Raw genomic sequence first — 27153 nt, 5'->3', positions numbered from 1 at the left:
TCTTATCCTGCCTAACAGCACTCCTGTTCTAGAGGAGGAAGTCTGATCTGTTATATTCTTTCTCCAGGGCAGGAGATAGTCCCCAAAGTTCCTGCAGTACAAATCTATGGGAACACAGGAAAGGCTACAGCTAGGCTCACTTTTCCTGCTCCTTGTTTAGAACTGTTTGTGCAAGAGCTGCTGTACTACATTAACTCAGCAGTCTGCTTGGGTCAGGGTCTGTCACTGTTGGGCAGACTGTGGCCGCAAATGCTGGTGCAATATCCAGCTCACTTTGCTCCTAATCATCTTTTTGCCTCGGTGATATCTTGTGGCTATAACATGTTCATCTTTGAGATTTCAAAATTATTCCAGAACACTTCTGCTTTGAAAGGTTTGTAAGAGAAGGTGAAAAGGAAGATTCTTAGTGAGATGGCGCTATAGACATGTTCCCTGTGTATCAACAAATTGAATTAATGTCTTTAAATAAAAATACTGCCTGGGGTTTATAATGAATTGTATCCTGCAGTAAAATGGAATAAAATTTCATACACATCGATATTTACATCAATATGCACAAAAAAATTAGTGCAATCTAGGATCCTCACATTTGGGCACAACTTTTTACATTTCAGGTAAGAAGGCATTGATGGCTTTCTTGTCAGGCCTCAGTTACTTTTCCACCAGTAGAACTGAACTTTTCTGACTTCAGGAATGATCATTCAGAAGACTGCAACAGATCTCCAGAAAATATGTATAAATTAGCATTACAAGCCTATTATCCACAGGCTTCAATGACCAGAAGATTAAGCTGTTAACACTGTCATTTTCCTTATTTGTTTTCCATCTGAAACACATTTCTATTATGTTTTACCAGTTGCTGACTTTTCTCTCGCCATTTATGTCAGTGCTGTACAGAAGCTGGTGTAACAGCAGCAACAGTATGTTCAGCTGCTCTGTGGCTGATATTTGCTCACTCTTCCTAATTGGAAGGAACCTGGAAAGAAAAATGCAACCCCAAGGAAATAGTTTTCCTAAAAGTAAAGGAAAGAGAGTTTTTAAATTGTATTTTTCTAAATACTTAACACTTCAATTACTTATTCATGTAACAAAACATAAGATAAATGAGTATAAGTCAGGAGAAGGAGAGGTAGATTTGCTTTGAGGCTAAACTTTCGACCAGATGCCTGGTTCAGAGCTCATTCTTCACAGAATCAGTGACAGGTTGTCCAGTCAAATTATTGACTATGGCATGTTTGGTGCCTTGTACAAAGCACTGAATGACATTAGCTTAGGAGTATTTTTGGTATGGAGAATTAAGTCTATGAAGTGATGCAGAAGATAGGGCTTAGGTTTGGATTTGAACTAAAATAACTGACACTGTACTAAAATTACAGTAGCATTGTGCTTTGGAAAGATAATCAGATGATAGATAATTCACCAGTATACGAACAGCGCTACTTTAACAATTGTATGAACTTTCTTATGGAGTATTTTCTTTATTTAGCAAGCCTCTGAAATTCAAAGGGATTGGATATTTACTTCAAGCATTTTCACTGTGTATTATTATACATGTACCTGTTAGATTGTGAATCATAAAATTCTGTATATCATAAAATCTGTACATCATACTATATATCATATCAGTATATCATGAAAGTCTGAAATTTGCTCTAGATCAAGTCACTCAAAGCTCTATTCAACCTGCCCTTGAACACTTCCAGGGATCCAGTTTCTATAGGCAGCTTATTCCAGGGCCTCGCCCATCCGTACAGGATATTATCTTCCTAATATATAATCTAAACCTACTATTACCACTTGTCCTATCACAACATGCCCCTGTCAAAAGTCCCTCTCCAGACCTCTTGAAGATCTCTTTTTAGGTACAGGAAGGCTGCTATAAGCCTTCTGTGGAGCCTTCTCTTCTCCAGGCTGAACATCCCCATCTCTTTCAGCCTGTCTTCACAGCAGGGGTGCTCCAGCCCCCTGATCATCTTTGTCGCTCCCCTGGACTCACTTTGGCAGGTCCATACCCTTCCTGCACTGGGGGCCCTAGAGCTGGATGCAGTTCTCTTTAATAAACTCTAAAAGCTGTATTGCTAAAACACTATGACAAAATGTAGAAATTGCCATTATTTGTTTGGGAATAAATACCAGACCTCGGGAAAGAGTTTTTCAGGTATGCTTTAAGTACCTAAATGTAAAACAAACAAACAAACAAACAATCAAACAAAAAACAACCAAAAAACCCCACAAAAAACCACAAACAAACAAACACACAAAAAACACCAGCCTTGGTTCTGTGAGAGCATGACATTTTAATGATTTTAATGCTGGGGAAAAATCCCCAAAATGTGCAAAAAAATACTTCAGCCATGTCAGAAAGTGCCACTCTACTGCAACTGAAAATGGCTTGTGGGACTGGAATGCACAACTGCCTAACAGCTCCTGTATGAACAAAGTATTGCCCCTCCATCTTTCAGTAGAGGATAAATACACTCTGCTAAAACACTGAGGTCTGCATCACAAATGGTGATGCAGAAGGTGGATATAGGTGAGCAAGAAGGTGAATCTCTGCTCCTGCTGATCCTTATAGTGCATATGCAAATGCTGGCGGCTGTGTTCTATTCCCATCCTTTTTTCTCCATAATTTCTTGAAGACACTTGTAGAAGTAGAAGGAGGTGACAGAGTTTCACTACCACCTGGCTCTTCCTCCAGCACTTGAGAGGTGACTAAGGATGACAGATTCAGTAGAGAGATTTCTAAGCTATAGATGAGGTGTTAAGGGAATCATAAATAATTTCTGCATCAGTGCTTCTCTTTCACAATTTACGTCTCTTCATATTTTGACTGTCTGCTGTGTAACAGTAGATGCTAAGTTCTTTGGGATGGTCTTTAAACACACTATGACAATTTCAAGAACTTCTTATTGTGATTAATCCTAAATCTTGTATAGCTAGTTAAGCCTCACCCAGAAAGCCTCACCCATCAGAGTTTATATGTGTTATTATACTTTGGAATGTTAAGTGTTTTAGATGCAGTCTCTGCTGGGACCTCTTATATAAGGAACAGGTTTTCTTCTATGAAACAAGCAAGTATGCAAAACACACCTCCCCCTCCCCCCCAAAAAATTCTGAAATTGCATTGTATTGCTTAAGTTTTTAACAGTTTGTGATACACTTTTTATAAAAAGAAAAGTAAAAAATAATGCTGTCACTTACTGAGTTTTGAACAAACCAAAATCAAAGGATTAAGAGTTTTGAGCACTTTTACACTTCATACAATTAGTTTCAGTGTGGCTTTTCTATCTCTGAACTGCTTCCCATAAACTTCGAATGCAGAAAGACAAACCCATTGATATGTTTCTACTACTGCACAGAATATAATGTTTTTTTCTACAAGGTAGTTTTAATGTTTAAATATGCATATTTGTTTTTCTTCTTTTTCTTTTTCTTTTTTCCCATGCTGATTCTTGGGATTTTTGCAACTTTTTTATTTTACTAATTCAGTATATTTTATTGCTCTGAAATGCATTTTGCACACCTTGAAACATCACTTTCTGAAGGTGTTTCTGGCTCAATGTCTTGAAAGACAGATCACAATTAGATGTAGTGCAGCAGGAGTTAAAGGGTGGTTGCCTGCTCAGGTGCCAACAGGTGAAATCTGATTGATACATATACAATAGCCAATAAAATGTTTTGTTGGTTTGAGGAAATGAAAAGTGGCAAAGGAGAGGGGAGGGAAAGCGAGCACAGGCATGAGATAGTACTTTTTCAGCTTGCTTCACTGTTCTAGTCATTGATAGCAAAATATGTTTCTAAAGACTGAAATCCCTTCAGTTTCACTGTTGGAGATGGAACACATTAAAACCACATGTTCTACAGAAAATTATTAAATTTCAAAAATGAGAATTTTTTGCCCACTAACAAATTTAATTTTTCAGACATTGCTGTTTTCTGCATAAACTGCTTCTTCTACTGGTTATTATTTATTTAACTCTAAAGGTTGAAATCAAGGTCATGCCAGATATTATTTGTAAAAAAATCATGTTTGCTACTTATTATTAATGTTGATAGTATGTGGTTAAAAATGAAGAAGAAAAGGAATCTGAAGATACTCATATGATGCACTTCACCTACTCTGTATCTATACTAAATTTGTCTTTGGAATAAAATAAAACACAAAAATTAAAATAAACAAGCTGAAAATCATTGTATCATTTGCAAGCAGAAGAGGATAAGAAAGGGAAACTTTAACTCACCTTTTCTATATTCCTTGAAAAAGCTTTGAGCCCTTCACTGCCTACAATGAGCAGCAGCTGATGTACAAGAAGGAAGAGCTGACCAACCCTTTGAGACATCTAAGGCTCCCGCATTCATAATCCCTCAACCATCTAAGCAGGATCAAATTATCACAACTTTCTACATTTGAGAAAAGACTTTGTAGTTACAACACAAGCTGCTCCTCACTGATTCGAGCTCTAGTTATGAAAGCACTAGGTGAGAACTGAATATCTAAATGGAAATGTCATCCCCTTTGTAGTTTCTGAGCTGATGCAAAACCTGAAGCCTTGGAACTAATTTTGTAGAGTACTGAGAACAATGGCACATCACTATTGTTGAGGTGAATTTTGGCCAAACGTGTAATTCTGAGAACAATGGAGGAAGATGCCTAAAGCCCAAAGAGTTAAATTTAACATCAACTTACCACATGTTACGCCTGCTGAGAGACTCTACCCCAATTTAGAGCTGCAAGTCTGTGTTTAAAAATGCATTACCATTTCATCAGGAAATAACCCATTTATATAGAAAAGAGAAAGAGAAAAAGAACAATCCTACCTTGTAGGTAATACTAAGGCAATGTTGCTGGGAAGAAAAAGCTAGATTTTTCTCAGGGTGTTGCCTGCCTGCATTCTAAACATGGAGAAAAACATATTCTTGCCAAACATGTTATTTTCTGGTTAATGCTGAAAGTGTCTTCAAAGTGGTTAAACCATTTGTTTTGTTTAACTGAACAACGAGTCATTCTCTCCCTACTCATGAAGTCTTGATATATTTTTATTTCTTAAAAGATCTTACATTTTCCTAAGTCTTCTCAGAGCCCTGAGCTGATGATAGAGTGGACTTGCTATATTGTGCCTAACAATATTGTTGTGGGTCTCACAAAAGAGAAAGAAGCATACTTCTGTAAGTACTGTAATTTTTCTATGTTGAAATACAGATTGCTTAAATATCTTCAAGTCCGTTTAAGCAGGAAGACACTTTCAGAAACATATCTCCCTTCCCTCACTACTTATTAATTCATGACTCTGCTGTTGTAGATGCAACTGTTACAGAGCAATTAGACAACAATGGTACAGCTCCAACATTGCCTGTGGCTATAAATTTGGTGTGAGAATAGAGAAATCTTACCTTTTGTATGCAAATGACACACAATTCATAATGTAAGTAGTAATGATTGTCAGTAAATATTTCTTGACAATTAACATACAGCTTGGTTTCACCTTGAACTGTCAGGCCCTTCAGACTGTTGTAAATGCCAGGAAACGTCCTTCTTATTTCTTAAAAGATAAGCATAATTTGCAACATGAAACTTGGAAACATCTCATTCCTGATAAATTAATGACAAATTTTGTTCATGAAAAAAAATGAACAAAATAATAAAGAAAATCATGTTTTGTTCAGCCAAATTTTGTTTCTTGGATCATATGACATTTATGACTTATTTTAGCTCACACTATATGTACAGGATCATTAACGTCTATAACTGCATGCTGCTAAAACAAATAAATATTGTTTTTGCACAATATTTATGTCTTTTACTAACCCTATGTCTGTAAAAAGAAAACCAAAATACTAGAAGTTCATCTGTTGTGCATATTCATAGAGAATTCCTGGTGTACTTGAACAACCAAGTGCTTTTCAATTTAAGCGACTATGCTTCATGTAGCTGTATTTGAAAGAGCATTTCTAAAATCTTAACCATTGTTTGTTGTATAATTAACAGATTTTAAAGAATTATCAAATGAAAGAGGTTATAAATCTCAGTGTGAAAGAGCTGTTATGATTTCCCATGAAGATTTGAGCCACAAACCGACCATGCCTTCTCTGCACAGGGCAAAGACTTTGTTCAACAATGTCTGACATGACACATAAAGGATGGAAAGAAATGTGGCAGTTTTTAGTCCTTGTACACGCTGCTTCATCAACATAGTTTTATTTAGGATTCCCATATGATTTATTTGGCTCATCAGTGAGGTGCACATTTTCCAGGGATAATCCAAGTATGTAAACACATGTGCCCAGAATGCTGTGGGACCTTTCAAATAGGCCCATGGTGGGAACTTTAGGGACATGCATAATAACAATACATTTTCAAGTGGTTTTGCAAGAGACTTATAGGAGCTGCCACAAGTGGCCTTTCACAAGCAACCAACACAATTTTAGCCAAATTCTTGTTTGATTGTCACAGCTTGCATTTTGACTGTTATGTTAGCAGATTATGGAGTTGCAGGTACTAGCCAAAAAATGTATAAGTGAAGGCTTGAAGGTAACTGAGAGAGCTAGCTGTATGAAGGGGCTTTGCTCTCCTGACTAAGCACCTGCAGCCTTTACCTCCAGACAGATGTGGGTAGCAAGAGTCACGCCACTGCAGCATTTCACCTTAGTATCCTTGAAATTCTCTTTGCCTTAGTAGGCAAGAACGTCAAAGAAACCATAACAGTACACCACGGCAGGTGGGGGCCCGTCCCTGGATCTGCACACGCTGCACCTGCATGACTGGCTATGCCTGCCTGCCTTGTGCGTGTCACAGCGTCCCACCCTTGCCAGTACGGCCTGCTCCTGCTTTAACCCTCCAAGTCTGCATGGTTAAAGCAGGAGCAGGGTATATTCAACCATACCCGCTTGCATACGCCATCCCTTGTTTGCGTCCCCGTGCCTGCTCCTGTGCCCCAGCCCCATCTGCCTCAGCCCGGAACGCGCATCCCGGCTTGCACGCTCTCTGCCTGTCTGCGTGCCCCATTCCTGCCCACACGCCCATCCACTCCCAAACATCGAACCCTCGCCCTTTCTCTCTGTTCCCCGTAGCTGCCCACGCCTCCTGCCATTGCCCGTGAGCTCCGTCCTCTCCTGAGAACCCCGTCCCCAAGGCCTCCCATCGCAACCCGAGTTCCCGCGCTCACCGTCCACCCCTCTGTCCACCCCTGCCCGCTCCGTCCTAGCCCCGGGGGACCCTCGGGAGCGGACCGTCGTGGGCGGCTCCCCGCCTCCCTCCCCGCCGCCCGGCAGCGGGGGGCCGCGCCCCCGCGCACCTCCCTGCCCTGCGGGGCCCGGAGGCGCCGCGCACCCGCGCCGCTCGCAGAGGCGCGCAGGGGCGGCCCGAGGCAGGCGGAGCGGCGGTCCCGCTGCACCACGGCGGAGCGCCGCGGGAGCAGGATGACCGCGGGGCAGCGCCGAGGCACTGCCGCCTCCCCGCTCGCCCTCGCCCTGGGGCTCCTCGCCTTCGCACAGGTAAGGGGGCCCGCGGGTCGCTCACCCGCCTCTCCGGGGCGCGGTTCCCTCGCTCCGTTGGGGCGGCGAGAGGTCCGCACCTGCGGCTGCCGCGGTCGGCTCCTCCTCGGCCGGCAGGTAGCTGCCGCGGCTGCCCGCAGCCCCTGCCCGCAGGACTGGTGGCCGAGGGGCTCTGCCGGCTGCTGGGTTTGCCGAGCGCACGTCTCCGTGAGCCTGGCTGGTCTCACCAGCTCCCCGAAGGGAGAACAGAAGGCTCGTTACTATCAAAGTCCCGATGTTGCTGAGTTTTTCCCAGTGTCGGGCATGAGGTTCTCAGCCTGCTTCATTGAGGAGAAATACTCTCCAAGATGCAGAGAAACTTAGAGAGCCCCGGCCTGCGTTTCTCACACGGGTGTTTCTTTCTGAAAGTCGAGACCTGAGCCGGGGCTGTGTCAGTGCTTTTGTCTTGCGTGTAATTTACATCCTCTAAAGTGCGCTACAGGTAGTTATTCATCAGGTTGCCATTGCCCAGCTTTTTATTTCAGACTCCAGCTAAATAAAATAATGATAATAATGATAGTAATGATAATAATGATAATAATAATACTACTAATAATACTACAAACTCATTTAGGATGCACCAATTACCACTCTGGAGGCAATGTATGAACTTTCAGCTTTGTTTGTGCCTTAAAGAAGGTGTAAACATGGCTCTCTTAAACTGTTCCCATTTGATTTTCTTCTTAAATTTCAAAGATGAATTTTAAATAAATAATAACATATTTCAATAACAATGATACTTTTGTATTTAGGGCAATATCTTAAATCTCTCAAGAAAACAACAAGCAATATCTTAATTGAAAAAAAAAAAAAAAGTACAGGGTCATTTTAAATAAACTTAGAAAACACATTCTCTGTGTGTGGATTTTGAGTCTCCTTCCATGCTCCTGAAATGTGTTTTCTCCTCTCTTGAACTTCTGCAATAACTGTACATCCACGGGCAAGTTAGCCTAATCATCTAAGTAAAGTTTCTAGTTTTGACAGAGAAACTTTGGTGTTGGATTGGTTTGCTTTCTGTTACTGCACCACTTCAGATTCCATGCAAGGATTCTACTCAAAAGCACAGTGGAATGCCACTAGGGATGAAGCATGATGCCAACCTGCACCTGAAGGCATGTGGCAAGGACTGGATCAAGACTATGTCGCTGGAAAAGTTGTTGAAAAAGGTTGCAAGTTTGCTTTTGGTAGCACCGCTATCCTCAGGATGCCCAGACTGGTCCATAGAGACCAGTCTCTAATGACATCTGCTGTCTGTTCTGATATAGGCCACTAGAATTGTAATAGCCATAATCCTGCAATGGAAACTTCATCTGCCACTTCTTTTAATCCTGCCACCGATTCTGTTCCCAGGACTGAGATTGAGTTGATCTCCCCTGGCACTCTGCTCTATCCCTGTTTATCCTGGCCCTGTGCACCTGCTTTCTCTCTTTCTTGCAAGCAGTTCTGCTTTGTGAGGAACTAAAATATCTCCTTATTTCTTTTTATATGCAAATACAGACTATTCAGGCTTACATTTGAAAATTGCAGAGTGAAAGATGCGATGCAATGGCTTGGGAGCTGAAACAGGCAGTTTAGTTTCCCCTGGCTTTTATGTTGGATACTTAGTTACAAAAATTTCATTTTACACTTACTGAGATAGTGTTACTCTTGAAATAGCATTTTGGCACTGCCTCCTGCCTCTAGTCTCAAATTTACACACACACAGTGTGAATAAAGTCAGTTGTCCTCATGGACAGCATTTCCTAGGGCCAAAAACATAATTAGCTTGAGAAACCTCCTGTTGCTTTTCTTGCATCTGTAATGCAAGGTAGTAGAATAAGCAGGGATTAAAGTTATGCTCCACTGAGAGCCACAGGTTATATGCCTGTATGCTGGTATTACAAAGAAGAGATATATATGTGTGTGTGTAAACAAACTGCAATTCTGTAATGCCTCATTTATTAACTTAAAATTTAGATTAAATTAATATGAAAATGTATTCTAAGTATATAAGAAAATCTATACTAAGTATGACTATCTATTTAGGGTTTGGATGTTATTTCTATACCATTCTATATAAAATGGTTTGTATTGCAAGGTACCTTAAATATAATCTGCTTCCAAATTCCCTGACTTGGGCAGGGACACCTTCCATCAGGCTAGGTTCCTCAAAGCCCCATCCAGTCTGACTCTGGTCAGGTATGGCACAAAAGAGCATGCTAAATCCTTTTAATCTCTCTACTCTCTCTCTACCCTCTCTCAACCCTTCCTCACCTTCTCTCACCCTTCCTTTCCACTTCCACTTATTCCACTGGATAAGTTTGGCAGAGACCTCTAGACATCATCCTGTCCAATCCCCCAGTCAAACAGGGTTCCATGGAACCAACTGCCCAGGATCATGTCCAGGCAGCTGAGAAGGAGACTCCACCACCTGCCTGGGAAACTTGTTCCAGGGCTCACCCTCAGAGTGTCCTAATGTCCAGCGGGAACCACCTGTTTTGCAGTGTGCAAACATTGCCTCATATTCTGTTGCTGGGCACCACTGAAAAGAGCTTGACTGTACCTTCTTTGCATCCTCCCTTCAGGTATTTATATACATTATTAAGATCTCCCCATACCTTTCTCCAGGCTGCACAGCTCCTCTCAGACTCTCAGTCCATTCCCCTCATCATCGTTGTGGCCATTTGTTGGACTCCTCTTGTGTGTCTTTCTCTCTCATGTGCTGGAGAGCCTAGAACTGGACACAAGCCTCCAGGCATGGCCTCCACCAGTGCTAAGTTGAAGGGAAGGATCACCTGCCTCAGACTACCAGCAGTCGTTTGATTAATGCAGACCTGGATAACTTTTGCCTTCTGCAGTGCAAGGGAAACATTGTTGGTTAACGGTCAATTTTTTGTCTGCCAGCTGACTGTGCCCTATCTTTTTCTGCAGAGCTGCTCTTAACTTTAAGAAAACACTTCGGGCTAGTGTTTTACCATGGTGGGCTAACTTCGACCTGTAGTACACCTGGCTTCAACAGTTTTTAGGAAAGCTTAATGAAAAACTGTATTGTTATTTCTGAGAATTCAGGTGTATGGGACAAAATTTATTTTAAAGTCATTTTTATGACCTCTCTTTCACAAAAACCTGAAGTCTCCTAGGTTTCTTTGTGAAGAAGGGTTCAATATTTAGCAAAAGAAAGGACTTGCACTGGTGATGTCGATTGCTAAAATTATGAAAGTGAGAATAACTTAATTGCTTAAGTTACAGATCTCTGAGCATTCATAGCCTGAAGCTCACTAGAGATCTAAGCCATCAGCATTTTCACACATTTTCACAGGCCATATGTGAATATGTGCATATGTCAGGGAAAGAAGCAATACTTCCTCTTCTGTTGCACCAAAGCCAGGTTATTCACAAAATGCTATTGCATGTGGATCCTACAGCAGTTATATTTTTCAGGGTAATGGGCATGTAGAAAGGTAGAGTTTATGAATTACTGCAGATTAAAAAAGAGCTACAACAGGTTCGGAGATAAACAGAGGGGATGGGAATATTTTAGCACTAGTCTGATAGTACAGTTTTGACAAGATCTCAAAAAATATTATTAGTTCCTCTTGTGTATGACTCTAATAAACCCCCCTTTTATAATAGCTTTTGCCTCCTGAATATGAAGGGAAAAGAGGAAATCAAACTATATTTCTGTGGCATCTATCCAATTTGAAATTTCATACCCTTGTAAATTCCTTCTCTTAGAATAGAAACACAACCTATGCATTAAAATGCACCTCTGTTCTTGGTGTAGAAATTCACATTGCGTGCAAGAAGCGAACACTACTAGAGCTTTACGGGAACCTCAGAGGATGTAAATTGTTGCTGCTAATTTTTTCTAAGGATTAAGGAATTCTGTGTGGCTATCAGATAGGCCTGTGTTTTTTTCAGGATTTTTGAATGTCTTGGTTATAAATTGAACATATTCCTTAGATTTTCTTGGACTTTCACTTAACATGAAAAAGAAAAAAAAATCATTTTTTACTGTACTCCAGACTTCAATAATTTTACTCTTCAGTGTCCTTTCTTTTATTTGTTAGCTTGCTTGAGAGTTTTTGTTTGTTTGTTTGTTTTTGTTTGTTTGTTTTTTCTTCCCATTTAAAACACAATAAAATATGCCTTTCCTGTGATCTAGAATATAATGAAATATGATGATGTTTTCTATTGGGATAATGTATAGTGAATACACTAGCTGGTCATTAGCTGGATTTTGCACCCCAGTATTCCCTTTATGCTTCTGGTCCTGTATGTAAATCTTCCTATAACAGCTCCTGTACAACATGAGTGCATGTTGCTATTGTGCACCTTTAGGCACTTTGCATTCTGAATTTGCAGTTCTGTCCCAGCTGCAAGCAAGATGTTTCTGTTACAGTAAGCAATGTAATGGCAATGTAACATGTCATTTACAAGACTTGGTGAATAATGCCATGTGCATCTGAGTCATTCCCCTATTAAATTTAATTAAACTCTTTACACCCTTTTCAGTCTTAAGGGTATATTTTTTATGCTTTTTCAGAGAAATGTGCAGTCAGCATAATTGTCGAACATGTACGTGCAAGGAAAACTACCAAGAGGGGGAGAAGTGAAAAGCAAATAGGCAATTCAAGGCCTTCTGAAAATGTATCTACTGAAGCTGCAGAAGTTTTCTTAGAATATGTTCTGAGATGACTAGGTCACTGTTCTTGTTGGACACAGTTATGTTTCTTCAAGTGTAAGGAGAAAAGAAAGGAGAGAAAAATAGATGCAGCATCACTTGGACTGAATATACAGGTGAAATCATATTACAACAATGAGTTCTGCTGAACTACAGAACTGCTGTTTTTTTCAGCATGTTCTATTGAGTGGACAAAAGCAGTATTGTATGTGCTGCTTACACACCAGTTCAAGAGTGGTGTGGGAACAGAGAGAGTGATCCAGCAGGGCTGTCTGATCTTGGCCATTAACATCCATCAGAGGAATTAAACAAAGTTTATACTTGCATCCATGCTTCAGATTTTTCATAGTAATATATGGCTAGATGTCATGAATAATGGCTACATTACATCAGTCCCAGATATGGCTTGTGGAGTGTTTCCTGATATTGCTGCTTTCAACTAAACCAAGTTTTTTCAGAATTTTCATCTATACATACATATTATTTTTAAACTGAAACACTTTTTTTTTCAAACAGACCAGATTTATGTATTCTTTAAACAAGGCATTTAAAAATGGGTGAGTGGGTTTGTACAAAACTGCCCAATTGTTTCATTTTGTTTTGTTTTGACCTGCAGATTAAATGGACGGACATATGTATTGCAATAAATAGAAAGACCTGTTTCTGGATTTTGACAGCTTTGTAATACTAATGCCATTCTCTATGTAAGTCAGGTGGCTGCAGAAACCAGTTTTTCCTTGCATGGAATTTTTTTTGGATTCTATGAGGAGTTGACATGAAGGAAAGACTTTATTTATGAGAATGACACTGCTATGTAATATAATAGCCAAATGCTTCTGCTGTGTGGCTACATCTTTGATTTTATTCTTATTTTATTTCTCTCCATTGATTTTTTTTTTTTTTTTTTTTGAGAAAATAGAGGGTAGCCACAGTCATCCTGATGTACACTAACTCCCAAAGAAATGACTGAGCTGAGATGATGATTGCTTTCTTATTTCTATGGTCTTGGCTACACTACGTTTGGGTAGGAGAGTGGAAATGAAGAAGGAAAGATTTTTACTTTTTTAGCAGGTGATTTACATTTTAAGAGTAAATGAACATAGTGAAACAAGAACTGTGTATTTAGGTTTTTGAGTCAAAGACCAGGAAATGTCCTTATCTTTGCATTATTTTATTTATTCAATTTTCCTGATGTACATCTGTTGGAAACAGCGTAGAATATACACACCTTCAATGACAAATTTTAAACATACCTGCCCTGGGCAAATAATAGTGAGTTTGTGGTGTAGAAAGGATTTATTATTTGATGAATGGCTTGTTCAAGGAAGCTGGGCCCAGGGGTTACCCAAGTGCCATTAATTTCTAATACAATTTGGAAAGCTAACTTAATTTCTTACTGCAGTAACAGAGGAATGCACTAGATGCTAAACAGCCATGCAGTAAAGAATGTTTTTATCTTCTAGAAAATAAACAAGGGGGAAAAAAACGAGGCAAACTTGATGTTTGGTTGCTGTTCAGAGGACGAAATACAGCAGAATTCATCAGACAGGAGGAAGTTTCTGCACTTCCCCTGACTGATTGATCTGTGTCATTTTCCTCTTGAAAAGAGATGTGCTTAATGTTTCAGATAGATAATATAAAATGAATACACAGTTGATAGTGGAAAAAATTACTGCAATAACTGCATATGTGAATATGAAATCCAGAAAATTATTAAACCTGGTGCTAAAAGACAGTGCTGGGATTTTTTTTAAAAAAATGTTTACTTAACAGAAGAAAATTGTCCCTAGGAAAGCCTTACTCTTTAGAGATTTTAGGAATATTAGAAACTATATTTATTCTTTTCAAAGCCTGTATTTTCATTATGTTTAAAGTAAAAAAAACCACCAACCAATCAAAAAAAATCCGAAAAGCAAACCAACCAAAAAAAAATCAAACAAAACAACAACAAACAAAAAAACCCCCAAACAAACAAACAAAAAAGCCTCACAAAAAACCTCACCCACAAAGCCAAAACACCACCAAACCCAAAAACCTCCCAGACCAAAAACCCCAACTTAATCATACTCAAAATATATTTTTTCTTCTGTAATTCTACTTGGTATTGGGTCAAAGTGGGCTATCCTCAAATTAATTTAGCTAGTGAAACCTGCAAGATGTTCATAAGGTTTTGGGGGAGGGTAAGTGATGTTTGGATTTTCATCTATTCCCCAGATTTATAAGATTTCTTGAGGGGTATGAGTTTGGAAGCTTTTATTTTACTTTTCTTCTTATCTCTTTTCTTTTTAAACTGTAGAAACAACATATCTGATCAAATTTCTGCAACAAAGGAGCATGTCTACCTGATCAGTCTTAACATGTTAAAATTGGCATTTTCAATGTCCTTTTTTCTCTCTCTCCAGAAATTAATGGAACTGTCCCCAAAAATGTTGATATAAATTAAATTTTTGCATTGAATCTGAAATATTTTTTCAGGTAATTGTAACAGGACCCCTTTCCCCAGTCCACATTCCCATTCCCCGTTCCTGTTCCCTTTCCCTTCTCCCTTCCCCTTCATCTTCCTCTTCAAAACCTTATAGCTCTTGGCTTTTCTTTCTGTTCCCATATAACCTACTCACAGAAGGGGATATTTTGTTGATAAACCCTTCCTGCCACTGCATCAAGCTGAGGTCTTGAATTTCTACTGTACACTGTATTTCACATTCTTTATATGGCTTTTCTAGTTGTAAAACAGAGATGAGACTTTACTTTTTTTTTTTTTTTTTTTTTTTTTTTTTTTTTTTTTTTTTATGGCTTAGAAGCAGGAACTTGTATGTTCTTTAGGAAGTACACAACACAACCTAGTTCTTGACAGTTATTCAGAAGAAATTGCAATTTAAATAACTACCGTGAAAACCACAGGTTTTAATCTCTGCTAGCTGTTCTTTTGCTTGCTGAATGCTTTCAGATTACAGGATTAACACCTGAAAATTATGTTTTAAATAGTTGAAGTTAGATTTTTTTCCACATGTCAGCTCTGAAATTCAACTCGGCATCTGATGGGAGCATTTTTTCTTACTTGTAATAACAAGATTATATGTCTCCTCTCCAAAGTGTGCATTGTGTAAATACATGAGCACATATCCTTCAAAATCTTTCTCAGTGCTCTTGCCATCATTTTCCCTGCTTTAGTAATGATATTTCAGCTTTTGTAAAGTTTGCAGCTACTGATAAATTTGTCTGTAATGCTGGGTAAAATCATGGTCTGGAAAGCAGTTATAATGCATTATGATACTTTTATATACTGCATTATAATGCTTTTTTCAAGCCTTTGTAGCATAGCTAAAATACAAGAGATGGAAATCAAAGGACTGACAGTGCATCTTTTCATCTGGAGACACCAGTTTAATTCAAAAGTTAATCTACTATTCTTCATATTTGTGTACGTGTTTAGCTGGTTGTCTGTATAATACAGAAACCTTATTGTGACCAAGATTGGAAGTGAGAATATTGAACTTGATAACTGTATTTCATTTTTCAAACTAAGTTTTTGGCACATTTGCAATACTTACAGTAGGAAGTGTTTGTCTGTTATGAACTTGGAATGGACAACAGATTATTGATTGCATCAAAAGCACAGAATGTCAAGAATCTTAAGGCCAAAATAATGTTTACAACCAATATTTTTGTCTTCTACATCCTATTTTAGCAAAGCAGGAGGATTTTTGTTTGTTTTTAAACTTCCCAGAAGTACATGGGAAACACTTCATGCTGTTTATATTTTTGTTTTTTATAGTGGTTTTGCTTCTGTTTGCATTTCATAAATATTCCAAAATATCTCGATCAATGATTGTATATGTAAACTGCTCTGGCTACAAAAATTCAGATGGTCCTATGAGATGAAGATAGCATGGAATTTAATTCAACCTGATAGAAGTTTTCCCACTTGTTCTGAAATGTAAAGCCTAGGGATTCAAAGAATCTTAGTTCCTTAAAAACTCTAGGATGCATACTTGTACCTCTTAGAAGGATAAAAAACTTAGACTGAATTGTAAAATTTAAGACAGTTCAAGTCATGTTCAGTGTGTGATAAAATGACTAAAAGAACTATATGGTCACATGGCAGGTCTGGATATACTTCCCATGTTATTGGTAAGGCCTGGTTGTATGTAGTTAGTCTAAATATGTGGATTGTGAAATTGTGGAATTTTTAATTTGGTGGTTGTTGTTCATGTTTAACAGCATCTTCTTCACTTGATGCTGAATTCAAAGTTGTGAAAGAGTAAGCAAGAGAGGTTTGAAGAACTCTGTTTAAGAGGCAAGCCTTTCCCTCCTTTCAGTGTGACTTGTTTCTTAGAAATCACATATCATTATGTTGAGAAATCTAAGGATTCTCCCATACAGCAATGGTGAGAGAACGAAATTACTGGGGTTAGGTTACAGCTTCAAATAATTTCAGCTTGTTTCATGTCTCTGAGCAGTGTAGCAAGAGATGTGTTCATGACAGAGTCTTTTGGGTTTGGTTTCTTTATTTTTAATTTTTTTTTTTTTTTTAAATAAAGGAAACAAAACTTCTATGCAGCCTCAAACAGTGAATGTTTGGAACTGCTCCTTTCCAGTCAGCAACAGGTAGAAAGTCTCCTTTAACATTCTCATAGCTGAGCAGAGGAAACATGTATTTCATTTTTAAACACAATCTGGAAAATAGAAATCATTACAGGATATTGAAAGCTGATAGTTACAGGATGCAAAAAAAAAAAAAAAAAAAAAAAAAAAAAAGTCGTTCAGTCACAAAAGAATGAAATATTAATTTTTAAAGTCAGAATAAGGCAGAAATAATCTGAAAGTATTTTCAAATAATTAAGTACAAAGCTAAAGTATGAAATTTGAAATTGTGTTTGTCTTCAGTGGCATGAAGTAGTTTGACTTCTTGGGTTATAAAAATTAAATATATGAGTATTATTTTTAATTCTTTTGGCAAAGTAGATAGATCTGCCTTTAGAAAGCTTGTTTACATAAATTACAATATTAAATGAACATAGATGACCTGATGTTTATTATTTGTAACTCCAGTGCTAATCTACTTAAGGAAACTGAAGCAGCATTATTCTTTTGTGTTTAAGCAGAACAAAGAAAGCAAACAAAAAGTCATTCTGCGTCATTTCCTGAACAGACTGTGTAGGTGATGCTTTGAAACAGTCTCCTTAAAAAAGGTATCTATGCCATACATCTTGCCATACCAATTCTACTCATTAAAAATGCTTGCAAAAACAGGGTTTTAGCAAGGTTATCTTCAGATCAGAGTACTTTGAAAAAGATACTTTCATTTCCAAGAAAGAAAAAATTGAAAAAAAATCCATAAAGTGATGGCTTGGAGGAAGTTATGAAAACAAAATAGAGGATAACCCTGGAATTCCTCTAGCTACATTCAAGAGCAGGCATAGGAATCTCATGTTTTTGAATAGTTACATGCAATAATATAGCTATATGCAATAATATATTGCCCATTGGAAGAGTTTCAAAGGACCTATGGACAGAAACAATTAGCCGAGAAGGCAACCAGATCTTTAAAATGATAAAGAAAAAACATCTTATGATGTTCCTTAATCTTTTGAGGTAGGTATTTGCTTTTTCTATTTTTTTTTCCCAAGCCTTTAACTAAACATGTATTTATTCTGATGAAGCTTTTAGACGTGGACTTCTCTTGGCAACCAATTCACACATTAGATCAATGAAGAAAGGAAGAAAGAAATAAAGTGATTAGTTTAATGTTGGCATTAAACTAATATCTTACTTTCACAGAATTGCTATAACCATTGCACTCTGTTTTCTTATGCTTCTAACTCTTTTTCAACTCCTACCTCTTCAAGACTGTCGGCAAAAATAATCAATTTTTCCTATAGTAACAGAGTATGTCTTGCTGAAAGCAAAGCTTAATATAAAGATTTAATTATATTAATTATACAAAAACAGTGAGGAATTTGTTCCTTTTTAACCTGGAATAACAGGATGACAGGCTACTTATCTGTAGAATCTTGGAAGAATTATTCACATCCTCTCCTTATTTACTTCTCCCTCCCCTTGTTCCCACATTTTTCTGCAGTTCTGGATGTTTGCCATGGCTTGAAGGATGTTGAGCTACATGTACAAGTGTTACTTTTTATTTGAATAATTTTCCTTATTCTTGTGTGTGTCGTTTTCCTCATTCAGAAGCCACTTGCCAGATATTTAGGTCATCATCCTCATCCTTTTCTCAAGATCATCTGGCAAGCTCCACTAAACAAATTCTTTGTTGTAGGGATGCCAATGATGTGTTCAGTTTTTCCTCATGGAGTGCACCAATTTCTGCCCTTAGATACTTTGTAAATTATAAATGTCTGTCATTTCCAGGGGTGTTTGGCTGTGTGTGTGGGTGGTAAGCATATTATGAAACTGGTCTCTTACCTGAAATTAGCTACTCGTGTGATTTTATCCACCCCTTTTCTCATAGTCCTACCAAGCAAAAGTATCTCTAAGTGGATCTCTTTTCTATGTCAGGTAATTGCTTTTGGTAAATTACCTGTTTTCAGCTTTTGTATTATCTATTGTCATATGCTCGTGAAACTGGCTTGATTAGAGTGATCATAAATTTTCATACCATAATTAAATTTGTTAGTCTTTTGTAGCTTCTTTAGAGTGGTTTGAATAATCATATCTGTGTTCTCTATAACTTTATTTTGTTCAATAAAGAGGAGCATGACAGATAATGTACTAACAGCAAATTAACCCTTTTGGAATCTTCCATTAGTCTTTCATTTTCTAATCAAAGCAAGTTACTAGTGAATACATTTATAATTGAAGAAATATTTTTGGTGTCTTCATCAGGAACTGTCATAGTCCTGAAGGACTGTTCAATGTTTTCTTATTATCTACTTCTAGTTAGAATCTAGAACACAAAAATACCTAAAGACATCTGGATTAATAATCATAACCTGAAATAAATTAATGGTCACATTTATGAAGAATCACATTTATCACTGATTTATCCTTATATGAATTCTGTGGTATTTTACTGCAACAATGTTTGAAAACTCAAATTCTGCACTGTTGACATTATTTTTTCTCCCGAAGTTTTCCCTGTTCTTGGTATCTCCACTCTCCCCGCAAATTCTGGTACAATTTTACAGAAGTTTAGAGAAGGGTTTTTCTGTTTGCTTTCTCCTCTTTTTTAATATAGTGTCCTGTCTCAGAGAGCTATTAATTAGAAGGCTGTGGCTTGTCTGTTTCTAAAGTCCTGTGATTAGAAGAAAGAAACACATTGTGAGTCAAAGTCACCAGCAATCCAGCAATAGCAGGGGAGACATAGATATATGCTTATACATGAAAAAAGCAGTCACAAGGAAACATGACAGTAGAGAGTAATAGATACAGTAAATGGCATATAGGTGATTAATAAACACAGATTATCTAGAGAGACAGAAAAAAAATGACAAGCAAATTGTTATGATTTGATGATGTTTTGTGCCTGATTTTGGTCTTTTTTATGTATCTGAGGCAAAATAAGTGAAAATTATATTAGTATTAGTCATGATCTTTTGTAGATATTTGCTACATATAATGAAAATGGGACTCCATAGTTAGGAACCAAAATGGGTTTTATTATTTTAATCTCACCTTCTGCTTTATCTGCACAATAGAATATTTTCCAAAGGATCTGCAGCTGTGCAGAGAATTATGTTGAAATTTAAAATCAGCTATACAAGATACAGAAATATTGATCCAAAATTACTTACTTTTTATTACATATTGTTGGTCAAAACCAATAGTATCTACCCCTTACAGAAGGTAGAATATTTTGGCATGGTACAAGGGATGGGATTTCTTTACAATAAGGTTATTTAAACTGGGAGATGGTAGTGGCAGCCTCAGTACTTCAGGGTTATGTAGTAAGCTCTTGTAGCTAAGAGCAACACACACATCCCAGAAACTAGTCAGCAGAGCTGAGAGACAAGAGAGTGTGTGACTCCTCAAGGACTCTGTCCTGGGACAGCACTGGGACTAGAAGCCTGCTAGATCCTGGGTTTTTCTATCACCCTGTCTGGAGGCTGAATTACACCGTAGTCCTCATGTTAGTGAAGGTCTGCTGCTGCTCATGTGAATTAGCTGGTAGCATTGCAAGAGAGTTGTTTATAAACCACATATGGCTAAAACCCACATGTTGATTGCCCAGATATTAAGTATGTGATCATATAAGGAATTCTGTATGGTGTCTGTATCAGCAGGAGATAAATTTAACCACAAAAGGATAAATTAGATAAACCTAGTGATGTACACATTCCAGAATGTGGGAAATTAGCCAAAGATGCATATTTTGACCCTGTAAGGTATGTGATGCCATTTTAAGTAGGTGGGAAAGCTAAAAAGCAGGTTTACACATGTTACTTCTTATTGGGAAACATTCTGCATTGTATAGAGACACTGTTTAGATCAGCTACTCAAGGAGATAACAGTATTCAGTAAGATCACCACTTCATTCAAGAAGATTGAGACTTTTGATTCCAGTGTTTCACAATCCCTTTTCTGTTTTTAGGTACTGTGCTGCATGAAAATAAAAAGCATTGATCAATTTGAAGAGTAGTAGGCTAGATTAGACCTGAAGTGACTATAACCATTATAAGAACATATTATTTGCATTTGTCTGTTTTCAGTAATTCTTTAGGCATGCTTGCTTTCATTTTTCAGGGAAAGGTTTTTCTATTCATTGGACCATTAGCTGGGAAACCACCATGAATGAGCCTTTGCTTATCTAAGAGTTGACTGAGCCGACATGCCAAAATCACCATGTATGGTATTGGGGGGTACATCTAGCTCCTGAGCAGCATGTGCTGCATGTTCTGTGACCTTACTGGTTCAGAATTTAGCACATAGGCCTTTTTCAAGAAAAATAAGTAAGACAAATTGCGCACCCTTCCTAACAACACATTTTAAAGGAATGTGCATATATATATAATTTATACATGTGTGAGTGTTTGAAAATTCTGGTAAGGATGAAGTGAATCTTAAGAATTTTTTTCTCTATAAAAGTGTATGTACATGGTGTGCAAATTTAGATGGGTTTTATGTCTATGAAAAATAGCTTGATGCTGAAGGATATGTAAAACAAACTTTGGTTATCAAAAAGAACAAGAATATTTGTGTAATAAGTTGTTTTTTTCCCCTGCTTCTAGCTGGGAGAAAATATAAAATGAAGAGATCATTTTAAAACATTAAAATATATCATAATTTTGAAGTTTCAAAGTTGTTGAGCTCTCTATAAGTAGTAATTTTAATGTTATTTAGTAATATAATGGCCAGCAAGCACTTTTATGGAAGACTCATGGACTAAGGAAATACAGATTTATTTGAAAACTGGTAAGCAGTGCTTTTCATCAGTCTGGCAGTAACAATGTGTCATACTAACATTTTCTTCTTTGGGACATTACAGAGATAATCCATAAATAGGTGTATTGAGGTTATTTAATTTTCATACATCATACATTTCTAGAAAGATAGGGCTGCTAAAATAATGGTAGGCAGGACAGTTCTTGTAATCCTATATTTTCCTGAATTTGATCTGAATGTACTCTGCATTGCTACTTTTGAAGAACCTGAAAGGCCCTCCTGATCCACATGTGAGCTAACTGCTGTCTGGGGAATGAAGAGATTGTGAATAGCCTTGCTGTGAAGGCCAGGGGGTGCTGAGGGTGAGAGGCTGACCCAGCCATGATAACTAACAGCCCAGAAAGCCAAACGAGTCCTAGGCTGCATCCAAAACACCATGGGCAGCAGGTTCTGAAAAGAAAGGGGATTCTGCCCCTCCTACTCCACCACAATGAGACTCCACTTTCAATACTGCATCCAACTCTGGGACTCTCATTACAAGAATTATCTGGATCTGTTAGAGAGATGTCCATGAAGATAGCCAGAGTGCTGGCGCACCTCTCCTATGAAGAATAGACTGAGAGAGTTCGGGATGTTCAGCCTAGAAAAGTGAAGGATCCATGGAGATGTTACAGTACCTAAAAGGATCCTGTAAGAAAGATGAGGATAGACTTTTTAGCAGTGCCTGCTGTGATAGAACAAGAGGTAAAGGTTTCAGCCTGTAAGAGGGTAGATTCAGACTTGATGAAAGAAGATAATTTTTTACAACAAAGGTGGTGAGACACTGGAACGGGTTGCCCAGAGAAGCTGTGGATGCCTCTTGAAGTGTTCAAAGAGGTTGGAGGCGGTTTGAGAAACCTGGCTTAGTTGAAGTTGTCCTTTTTCATCCCAGAGGCCCTGGACTAGATTACTTCTAAAGACCCCTTCCCATCCAGACTATTCTATGGTTTTAAACATGAAATAGAGTTATTTCTACAATATTATTGTGTGAGTGGAGTTGGCAGGAGGAAGGAATACTGCTTTAAGACTGCCAGGCACCACTGGAAAGTCACTACGAAGCCAAACATTAGGAGGGGTGAGAGAGGGATAGTGTTGTCAATTGACCGCATGTAAGTTCCTTCCATTTGTTTGTGGAGAGTTCAGTCAGCCATAAGATAGCTTGATGAGGAACGTCTTTGGCTTAGAAAAAATGGTAAGGAAGAGCTATTTTAATATCTTCAGGTTTGTGTTCAAGTCTGTCTATTGAAAAAGATGGATGGAAGGCTTTTCAATATGATCTCCTCCATTGCTTTTCCAATGCATGCAAATGATAGTTCATTTGTAAGGTGCTAAGAAGATACAGTACCGTAGATTTGTTCAAGGACCAGGTGTGGAAGCAGCAGCACTGTTAGACTTTTCCCTTTGATAGATGACTGGAATGGAAGACTTGTCTGGAGCAAACATTACCTCATAACATATTTGGCATCAGCACAACCAAAAGATTATAGAAGAAAATAGTAATGTGCTAAAATGTGAAAAGGAAAAGAATATTGTTTTCTCCATCCAAAATTCACAATTTATCTGTTAATGCAGCATAGGCTTTCTGTTAGGGAGAGCAGCTTATTTCACTATTCTGTGCATGGGAACTGGTGATGCCTCCTGAATAAGGTATGTAGGATATCTTGAACCACTCGAATGAGAAATTTCTCCTTAAGTGATGCCATGCAGTCTATTTATTGATGGAAGATTAACACAGTAACACTTTCGTTTTGTGTGCTAGCATACCAAGCCAGCACTTTCTTCCTACTCTCTCAGACCTAATTATCTGTGAGCTAGTAGCAAGCTATGTTTAGAGTATTTTCTGTTGTAACACCTGGTTACTACAGAAGGGCCTACCAACTCCAACATCTCTGGCAGCTGAGTCCACCCAGGAATCTGCTTTCAATTTTCTCACAAACATTCCTGGTTTTGTTTTGCAACTTTTGGGAACTTTATGGACCAGTTTTCTTTTAGTTCTCTGAAACAAATGTCAGCAGAGTTAAGATCCATAAACTCACTGTTGAAAAGTGAAAACAAAGTGCTGACTCAGCCCAGGGAGTTGGAACCAGGTTGCTCCCATAACCGGTTTGCATAGAAATGACTGCTATGATAGCTGGAAGGGTCTTGTAAGTTTGCTTTTTATTGACATTTCCATATGGGCTTCTGTTGTTGTGTTTTTTCACCATTGCTTGAATCACATGGGCTGTGCAAACTGTTTTGGGACACCAGAACAGTAACTCTTGTTGAGACCATTCACTTACTGGAGTGGCTTTGAAACTCTATTGTCTGGTGCTCAGCCACTGTGTCCTTGTGCTCTGGAATATGGAAATATTCACTTCTGGGAACTGTACTGATATAAATACAAACTGGCACATGCAGGCAAACTGTGCTTTCTAGCATGTATTTTATTTCTCCTGATTGCACTCTGAAGGTGAAAACAGATATCCTTTGCTTTTTCGGAGTGATATCTTTGAATTAGGTAAGGTGGTATCTTTGAATTAGCTCCCCTGAAGACATGCCATGTGCTGCTCTCAGTTTACATCATCTCTGCAGTGAGAAATAAATCCAGCAAAAAACCCCTGGTTTCATTAGCCTTAACCTTATAAATTTTCCATACTAGGCAGTTATCTAGTTAACATATGGACCATACAATAGATTATCCCAAAGCGAATATGCTGTAAGCCACTCAAGGGATTTAGCTGCTGTGATCAATCACAAGAGCATTTGCTCTAGGGCCATGTGTTATTATTTATAATATACACTGTTTATACTTCATAAAATTCTCTTATCACTCCTTATTTCATAAAATCAATTTATTGAAAGAAAGAGCCAAGAGATTTATCATTTTCATAATAAAATATCTGACTTCACCTGCCAGAAGTAGCCAAATAGATTTTTAACGTCTGTTAATGATTTAACTCTCCCATTTTACTGACGTCAGGGTGTTACCACTCCCAGCCTTCAGTGAAAGGGTATTTTCAGTTTACAGAAAAATATACTGCTTTTCTCTGCACTTATAAATGCAAAATGTAAACTTCACTTTCATTTCTTACCAATAAAATGTTGAAAACTTTGGTAGAGCCTAGATAATAGGATAATTGGATACTCTGAAAATGGTGGGTATTCAAGAGGGCATATAAAGAAGGCATGTAACATGGTTTATTTTTAAATTATTCAAATCTTATATTTACTCTTGTCCTGTTTATTATTAATAAACTATTTAAGAGACTACTTTGTTTTGCTTTTTTTATCGACCTTCTCATTGCAATTCAGAGACACTTAGATTGAATACTGATTAAGCCCCAAGAAGTGTGTGTGCACATGCATTTTTAGAGCCAAAACGTGTTTCGCAAAGAATTTAGTCATTGATTTAAAAGATGCTCTCTTACGCATCATGATATATAACATAGCACAGATACACTTTTCTTCACTTCACAGTAAAAAACATTTTCTAAAAGTGATTACTAGTATCATGTTCTTTGCAAGGGCATTGTGGATTTCAGCTGTAAATATGATTCTGTGATGGGTTTTCTTTGTTCAAGTGGATTTTCCACTCTTATTAAAAGGTTGCTATAAATGCCTAGCCCTGATTATCAGGAGAGATTATGTTGCACATAGGATCTTATAATGTAAACAAAATGCATCTTCATTTACATGTTTTTCACAAAAATGGTTTGGTCAGAGGTTCCTATCTAACATATTTTCAATTGTTTACCTAATTTCTCTCTGTCAAAAGATTTCTATAAATTTTAGAATTTTAATTTACTGAGACTTTTGTTTTGAGGATTATCCACATCCAGGATGGTTCTCTTGTTTCACAGTAATAAAAAAAATCACCCATTACAGAGTAGCCAGAGGGATGAGAAAGATGTATGCAGCAAGAAGTTTGACTCTTTCCCCTGCACTTCATTTGTAAGTTGTCATTTATAATTGCTATTGCAAAATCTTATGGCATGTTTTTTGGTGGGTGGTTTTTTTTGGTTTTTTTTGGTTTTTTTTTTTTTTTGTTTGTTTGTTTGTTTGTTTGTTTGTCTTTTTGTTGCTGTAGAAGGAAACTCTGATGGAAAGGTCATTCATTTTTAGTTGATTCTCAAACAGGAGAAGTATTTTTTAGGCTTCCAGTTCTGTCAGAGGCATGCAGGTTTATACACTTTCTGCAACATACAAATTGCTTTCTGAAATGTCTCTTAATTTCTTCAGTATAAGGTAATCTTAGGAATACTGCCTTCTTAATTTATCATGTATAGATTAACTTCTGGCATCTTTGTGATTGACCACTCTATATCTGTTTCCTGGTGGCACCTTGGGTGGCTGCACTCTGGTGGAGAGGGCACTGAGCTGCTTGTAAGTATCACAGGAATCCAAATCTAGCTAGTTATTAAAGTCTCAACTTGCAGTGTTTAAATTTCAAATAAGCATGTTTGGTTTTGTTATCTTGTTTTTTTTCCTGATGGAGAAAAAAACTATTCTGAAATTTTTGAACTAGCTTGGCATAAGGTATATTCATGAATATATTTTATCTGTTCTCTTAGTTCCTCAGAAGGGAAAGGTTCTTGACTCACACTCAGTTTAAAGTCTCAAATCAGATTCACCTATTAAAAAAAAAAGTTATGTCTAAATTCTGAATAGTATTGAATTCTCATGCTTATTTAAAGTCATGTTTTAATCTGCTAAAATTATATTATCAAAAACATTATTTTTAAAGATCTGTCTGAAGAGTCTAGCCTTTTGACTACTTTGCTCTGGGCAAAAGTGAAATGTTGCATTCGTCTTCAAAACTAGTTGCTATGACTTGAACAGTGTAAGCAGTTATTGATCAAGATAATCCTAATGTTTCAAATTCCCTTTATTAAAAAATATTCATATTAAAATGAAGTACAAGAGGACTTCTTCCTTTTCTTTGCTTTCCTTCCCTCTTCCTTGTCAAGAAGATCACTTTCCAAACAGAAGGAATCAATTTTGGTGTTATCTTCTACTTTACATGTGTGTAAAGGGACTACTGTCCTCTTCAGTAGTCCCTTTACACACATGGATATGTTTGCTGATGGTTATGTTAATTTTTAACCTCAGGAGAAGACTATTTTTATTTTCTTGAGGCCTGTCTTACACAGATTAATATTAGCAGAAGTAGTTTGTTGCCTACTTTAACAGTGCTATGGACAGTTATAGCTGTGTAAGTACATCTTACTCTGATAGAAACCACATTCCATGTGTGTGACTGAGCTTGCCTGTGCTGAGATTTCTGGTCATGGTAGGAACTTATTTATACCAGAGAAAAAGAAATTCCAAGGACAGTAGCAGTTTATAATAACACAGTGTGTAGATCATGTCTAAGAGATTCTAAAGTTGGTAGGAAGCACCAAAAGTTAATTGGGAGCCTTTAAATGAAGAAATAGGTATGAAAGATACATGAATATATCTTTCTCTTCATTAGCAAGTCAAGTAACTGTGACAGGAAATAAAGGGCCAGAGAAGGTGGGCAAAGCCAAGTCACAAGCAGTTTAAATAATTACCAGGCTTTTCCAGTGCTTTGCAGGGCACAATAAACTACAGCAACTTCAGCT

This window comes from Sylvia atricapilla, chromosome Z (genome assembly GCF_009819655.1).
Source record: "Sylvia atricapilla isolate bSylAtr1 chromosome Z, bSylAtr1.pri, whole genome shotgun sequence".
NCBI lineage: Eukaryota > Metazoa > Chordata > Aves > Passeriformes > Sylviidae > Sylvia > Sylvia atricapilla.
Note: the sequence above shows the minus strand (reverse complement) of the source record.